Source organism: Dromiciops gliroides, chromosome 2 (assembly GCF_019393635.1).
Source record: "Dromiciops gliroides isolate mDroGli1 chromosome 2, mDroGli1.pri, whole genome shotgun sequence".
In the NCBI taxonomy this organism is placed as follows: Eukaryota; Metazoa; Chordata; class Mammalia; order Microbiotheria; family Microbiotheriidae; genus Dromiciops; species Dromiciops gliroides.
The window spans coordinates 53,179,983-53,187,160 of NC_057862.1; the positions used below are offsets into that span (position 1 = coordinate 53,179,983).

The following is a 7,178-nucleotide window of genomic DNA, read 5'->3' on the forward strand; positions in this document are numbered from 1 at the left end:
TTTCCCATCTCCCACTAACCTCTCAATCTCTTGCAATCTGGCTTTGGACTGCACCACTTGAATAACCTCTCTCTCCAAGTTCACTAATGATCTCTTTATTGAGAAATCCAACAACCTTTTCCCAGCCATCCTTTGGGACCTCTCTGTAGCATTTGATACTGTTGACCATCCATTCTGGATACTCTCTACCTTGGCTCCTGGTTCTTGTCCTACTTTCTCAGGCTCCGTTACATATCACCCTTTCCACCCCTTTTCTGGACTTCTAGTCTACCCTTCTGAGTCCTCTTCTCTTTATATACTTTTTGGGTGATCTCACCAGCTCCGATGGGTTCAACTACCATCCCTATGCAGTTAATTCCCAAATCTACCTCTGGTCCTCATTTTTCTCCTCAGCTCCAAGTCACTGACTGGAGCTAGACATCTTAGCCCATCCCATAGGTTATCTCAGGTTATGTTCCAGTTAACATCACACACACACACACACACACACACACACACACACACACACACACACACCACCTCACCTCTCTTTCTAACATCTCTGTTTCCGTTGAGGGCACCACCATTCTTTACCTAAATTCATAATCTAGGAGTCATGCTCAGCTCTTCACTCAATTTTTACACACAAGAGCCAAGTCTTATCAATTCCACCACTACAAGATGGCATGTTTCCCATCCATCCCCTTCTCACCACTCACCACCAGTCTAGTTCAAGTCCTTACCACTTCTCTAACCTGAACTACTACAATACAGACTGACTCATTTTCCTGCACCTGGCCTCTCCCCTCTGCAATACATACAACTATTCCTAAAACACAGGTCTAGCTATGTTACTTCCGAACTCAAGAAGCTCCAATAGCTTCCTATTGACTCTAGGATACACTATAAACTTCTCTGGTATTTTTACAACCCAGGTCCAGACTATCTTTCCAGATTACATGTGTGTGCCTTATCAAGGAGCATCCTATTATACCTGCCATGTTCCAGCCAAACTAACCTATGTGATATTCCTCACATATGATACTTCATATCCTACCTTGGCGTGTCTGCATGAGCTTTCCCCTTTGCCTAGAAACCCTTCTAGAGTTAGCTCCAAGGTCATCTCCTACAAGAGGTTCTTCCCAATTCCTCAAGTATGAGAACTCTTCCCTACTGAAGGCTTTAATCTGTGGACATTTTCTTCCTTCCTTCTCCCTCTAGTAATTTATACTTGAGGGATGGGAAGGAACAGTTTTCATTTCTGTTTGTATCCCTAGGACCAGGCACAGTACCAGGCACACAGCAGATGCTTAATAAATATCTGTTGGATTGAATTATATAAAGGAGTCTCTCACAGGGCAGGGAATTTACCAATTGGTAAATGTTAATAATGTCCCATTTAAAGGAACTGGGAATATTTAGCTTAGAAAACAGAAAGAAGCTTCAGAGCAGGAATTCTTAAATGGGGTCTGACCAGGTCTATGGATATTGATGGAACTGAAGCAAAGACTTAGGGAGATCATGTTAGCTAGAGCCTAGCTTCTTAAACTGTGGCTTTGGGGTTGGAGAACTGAATGTGGGGGTTGTGAAAAATCTTGCAACAGTAAAAGGTTGAGTAAAAACTTCTCAAGCAAAAAGGGGATGTGTGTGGAAAAAATTTAAGAAGCCCTAGCCTAAAGGATATAAGTAAGAGAAATGGATGGAATTTCCAGAGAGGCAATTTAAGCTTGAGATAAGGAATATCTTCCTAACTATGAGAACCATCCAAAAGTGGAATGAGCTGCACTTGTATTTATTGGGTTAATATTCATCAGTGGTCTTAAAGCAACATCTGGATGGGCAACTTGCTGGGAAATGTATAGATGGAATTTTTGTTCAGATATGGCTTGGATTAGTTGGTCTCTTGGGTATCCTCCAATTCTGTGTCCTTTTCTAAAAGTCTGTTTGTACTGCCCATCAAGTTCTAAACAGACTACCAGTACTGGGCAGCCAATTGCCCAATTCAGTTTTCAAGAAAGGAAAATTATGTGATGTACAGAAATTCCAAAAGAATACTCTAATATTTTCTAAGTGTTATATCCCCCAAGGCTTTGTTTTAATAACAGAACCATATTTCCATTTCAATGAATAATCAACTTTTTTTAGTAAAACGAGCCTCTTTCATTCCACAGAAATCAAATACTTGAAAGCTAAGTTGGTCTTCCTGTCTCAAGACTCTCCACAATCCAGTCTATCCTCTATTCAGCTGCCAAAATGATGTTCCTAAAGAGCAGATATGATCATCTTACCTTCAAACCGAGCCCCTCAATAAACTTCAGTGGGTCCCTATTACCTGCAGGATCAAATATAAAATCCTCGGTTTGGATTTTAAAACCATTTATAACTGAGCACCTTCCTCCCCTCCCAGTTTTCTCACATTTTACTCTCCTCCATCCACTTGATCCAATGATACTGCCCTCTTAGCTGTCCTTCACTTAAGAAAACTTATCTCCTAAGTTCTGTGCATTTTCTTTTTTTTTTTCTTTTTCTTTTCTTTTTCCTGGGCAATTGGGGTTAAGTGACTTGCCCACGGTCACACAGCTAGTGTCAAGTGTCTGAGGCCGGATTTGAACTCAGGTACTCCTGAATCCAGAGCCAGTGCTTTATCCACTGCACCACCTAGCTGTCCCTAGTTCTGTGCATTTTCACTAGCTTGAACTCCTTGCCTGAGATACTCTCCCTCCTCACCTCTGCCATCTTACTACTTCCTTGCTTTCCTTCAAGTCTTAGCTAACACCCAACCTCCTGCAAGAACCTTGTTCCAACTGCCTTGATGGGTCGTATCTTTTTTGTGGGGTTAGGTGTTTGTTTGTTTGTTTTTTGGTGGGGCAATGAGGGTTAAGTGACTTGCCCAGGGTCACACAGCTAGTAAAGTGTCAAGTGTCAGAGGCCAAATTTAACTCAGGTCCTCCTGGATCCAGGGCTGGTGCTTTATCCATTGTACCACGTAGCTGCTCCCTTGATGGGTAGTATCTTGACAATAAGATTACTTTCCATTGGTCTACCCTGTATATCTTGTATATGAATAGTTGTTTGCATGTTGCCTCTGACATTAGAATGAGTTCCTGAAAGTAGAAGCTGTTTTTGCCTTTCTTTTATCCCCAGGGCTTAGCACAGTGCATGGCACATGGTAAGCATTTAATAAATGCTTACTGAATAAGCGAGCATCGCTAGCTTAGGTCACAGGACTGGAATAAAAGGAATTTAACTTAATTCTCCTATAAAAGGTACTGCATGGCATAGTACTGTCTCTGGGTTTTCCTTATCTTTCAATTTTCAAAAATGAATTTTAAAGATTCTTACTATTACAAATATCAGGATCAACTTAGCATTCTTATTTCTTCTAGTTGAGTGAGATTAAGTTTTTCTGCTTCAAGTTTCTCAATATTATTTTTTAGATAATTCAAAAATCTAGACTTTATTTTCATAAATTTTTCAGAATAACACAGACTAGTCATTGCAATAATCCTCTTACCAAAAAGTAGGTTGTTTTTAATATTTAAGTCTTGGTTTTCAACACTTCAAGGATTCGACTCAGTTCAAGAGGTCAACTGGGCGAAGACTGTAGAACTTAAGAAGTCTTTATTTCCAATCTCAAATCTATAGCAGAAATTTGACCTCAGTGATTTATAATGCCTTCAGAATACAAAGCACATAGAAAGTACATGCTCCAGAAAAACCCAAACTGATCATATTCTTTCAAAAGTGTGTAATGGCTTGACACTTACTAGCTGTGTGACCTTGGACAAGTCACTTAACCCTCACTGCCCTGCCCCCCCCAAAAAAAGTGTGTAATGGGCATTTCCCAGAATGAACAATGTTACCCATCTTAAAATATGAAATTCATATTTATGGACACATGCCTAAAAACCAAAACTCATAAGCATTAAGAGAGACATAAAAATTTTTTAAGCACTTTCCATACTTTTGAGTGATCAAGTATATTGTAAATGAATGGGGTTTTTTTTAATCCCATTTTGCCTTTAAGAATCTACAGCTAGAAAATCCCTCCAAAAAAATATTAACTACTACCATCCCTGCCTCGTGAGAGGTATTCTTAACTAGGTATCTTAATAACAGCTCTTCCACATTCACATCCTATAAAGGTGTAAATAAAAGAGAAATAAGTGATTTTCTTTTGTGAAGTGAGCAAAAAAGGTTGTTGAAAGAATGTTGCTGCCACGTATTTCCCCTTCCCCCCACTCATTCCTCCTCCAAGAAACAGGGATCTTAAACTGGAAACAGTTAAGTTAAAGCACACGCTCTTTGGCTTCTTACATCAATTCTAAAAGCAGGCTCTCCATTTCACAATCCATTCTTTAAAAAAGAAGAGTACAAACTTAGAATGACCACAATATTCCCAAGTCCAGCCTAAACGTGCTAAAGTGTTTTTTATTGCATTTTGTTACCAGATTACTTTGAAATATGACTTGCTGCGACCACCAAGTCCACAAAAGTGAATTGTTCACTTTTTTTTAAAGCAAGAATACAGAATCTAATATTAATGTGCTCCCCTTTAACAGCATTTTAGCCACATTATCCACTCCATTATCCACTATCCCAAACAAAGGATGAAAAAGGATGAATTTAACTGATGAAATCTCTAAAATACACACAACACTTAATCGTACCCGGACGGTTAACAAAAACTTAATGCAAATCGATTTCACTTCAGAGAAGATGACTAAGAGGGAAGGAAATTTAAAAAGAGGAAGATTTCCTCTGGCTAACTTGTGTCAACTTGTGGCTATTTCCTCTGCGCGCACGGAGTCCCGAAACCTTGGGCCCTGAACTTAAACTCCACAACTGAGATTTTTCACTACAGCCCCTGCGCGCAATAGAGGAGTTGGAGATTGGACTTTTCTGGACACTTCTATTTCCAGAGATCTGATGCCTTGTCAAGAGACCAAAGAGAGAGCCTGTCCAGGGCAGGGCTTCCAGTTTTCGGCGGGGAGGGGGGGGGGTGCGATTCAGAACTTTTCAGACACCCTCGCTCCATCGTCTCATGCTAGCCATCTGCCTGGCAGGCCAAGAAATCCACGCCCAGTTCCCCCCACGTCCCCCTTCATATTCTCCCACCCCAGCCTGAGTAGGGGACACACCAGGGAAAGGGGGGAGGACAGGTATGGGAGGGGTCTCAGGGAAAGGGGCTAGTAAATTTCAAGCCCAGAAAGAAAATTCAAGAAGGTGGGTCCAGATCCCTTAAGAATTCGGGCTGCTCCACTACCCAAGTGGAGGTGGGGGAGCTATGGGGGAGGGACCAAGCCGTATTGAGGGTGGGGGGAGACAGCTCTCAAGCGACGCAGGGGGAGAGGGAGGGAAGAGAAGGGAAAAGTAAATGATGATGAGGTGGAGAGAGGAGAAAAGTGGGGATGAGGAGGAAGGAGAGGAAGAAAAGGAAACAAGGAGAGCCCACGAAACTGGGGTTCCAGGAGAGCATAATCCCCCTGAGCGGCTGCGGATAGAGGAGAACAACAGGGGATGATGGTAAACAGGGAAGACCCCCCCACACACACTTGCCCATCCCACCCCCAGCCCAGTTGAGTCGGAGAGGAGAGGGGGCGCCGGGCTTCCGCAAGGCCCTGGAGACTGCTGACAGCGAGGCGCCTCTCACCTGGGTAGGCAGTGGGGTAGAAGCCGTTCGCCCGCCCCCACCTCTTGCGCACACCCTGCTTTGCCCGTAAACTAGAGGACTCTCTCTCCTCCAGCTGGCAGCGGCCCGACTGAGCGATAGAGGGAGCCCGTAAGTCCTTTTATAGCCTCCAGCGGCGCGCGAGCCCGCCCCGCCCCTTCACCGCGAGGGCGGGGGCGGGAACTAGCACTCCAGCTTCCAAGCTGGACTCCGCTCTACGTGAGCTAGATCACACCAGCAACTTGGTGCGCCTGCGCCTTGGCCAGCTGGCCCATCCCAGACAGCCAGCCGAGGAAAGTAGGAGGAGAGTCGGAGACTCTTTTGGAGAGAGGCGGGGCTGGATCCCAAGTGGGGATGTCAGTGCGCGTGCGCTAGGCTTCCGCCGCTACCCCTTGAGTTAGGCGGAATTCAGGGACTCTCCCACATCGCCGCCTTTAATTCCAATTTAAGCTCCCGAGGTTTTCCTTTAGTGGAAGGTCCACCAACCGCCTCGGGCCACGCCTGTGGGTCCCTTTTGCCTAAGTGAAAGGAAGAAAAAAGCTGGAAAGGATGCTAGAAAGAAGGGGGAGGGGGAAAGAGGTAGAGGACCGGGATTTCGAAAGGGGGGTGGATGACCCCCCGACCCCAGTGTTTCAGGCTCACTCCTCCTGTCTTGTTTGCCCCTCCCTCCAGTCATCTCGGAAAGGGTCGTATCCGCGAGACTCTGGGCACGTCATTTATCCTCTGCCTGCCTCAGTTTGCCCGGCAGTAAAATGGGGATAATAACGAGTTGTGAGGGTTAAATGAGATACTAATTGTAAAGCACTGGGCACAGTGCCTGGCACTTAGTAAGTGGAATATAAATGTTAGCTGTCATTACTATTAAGAGGCAACTTGTTGCAAATCCTAGTTGTGTGACCCTGGGCAAATCACTTAACTACTGCCTTCCTCACTTTACCTATCTATAAAATGGGCAACTCGGTGGTGCAGTGGATAGAGTTCTGGACTTGAAATCAGGAAGACTCAGTTTCCTGAGTTCGAATCTGGCCTCAGTGGACATTCACTAGCTGTGTGACCCAGGGTGAGTAACTTAACCCTGTATGCCCCAGTTTCCTCATCTGTAAAATGAGCTGGAGAAGGAAATAGCCAACCACTCGCATATCTCTGCTAAGAAAACCCCAAATGGGTCACAAAGAGTCGGACTGGACTTAACAAGAACGCAGCAACAATAAAATGGGGATGATGATAGTTCCTACCTCCCAGGGTTGTTTTGAGGATCAAGTAAGACAATATTTGTAAAGGGCTTAGCTCATGGTAAGTGCTCAGTAAAAATGTTTTCTTCCATGGATGGGGTTTTAGCATTATCGTGGCACTGTAAAGCCAATTGCATAAGAACATCTACAGGCCTAGGGAATTTAAGCGACTTACCAAAGGGAAGTAGCAGAATGGGGATTTGAACCCAGCATCTCTGACTATAGAAGTAGGGCTTTTTTCCATCGTCCCCACAAATCAGCAGGTTTTTCTGAAGACTGGGGAATGGCAAAGAGTG

General features: G+C 44.2%; 1 protein-coding gene across 4 annotated transcripts in view; it reads right to left on the minus strand.

The window, feature by feature from the left end:
* P4HA1 (prolyl 4-hydroxylase subunit alpha 1) overlaps window positions 1-5,736 on the minus strand; it is a 63,741-nt gene extending 58,005 nt beyond the window's left edge. For all 4 annotated transcript variants that reach the window (XM_043985192.1, XM_043985190.1, XM_043985193.1 and 1 more), the window contains exon 1: window positions 5,633-5,736. The gene's annotated coding sequence lies outside the window, so the exon portion shown is untranslated. The remainder of the gene's footprint in view (window positions 1-5,632) is intronic.
* Between the last annotated feature and the right edge of the window lie 1,442 nt (window positions 5,737-7,178).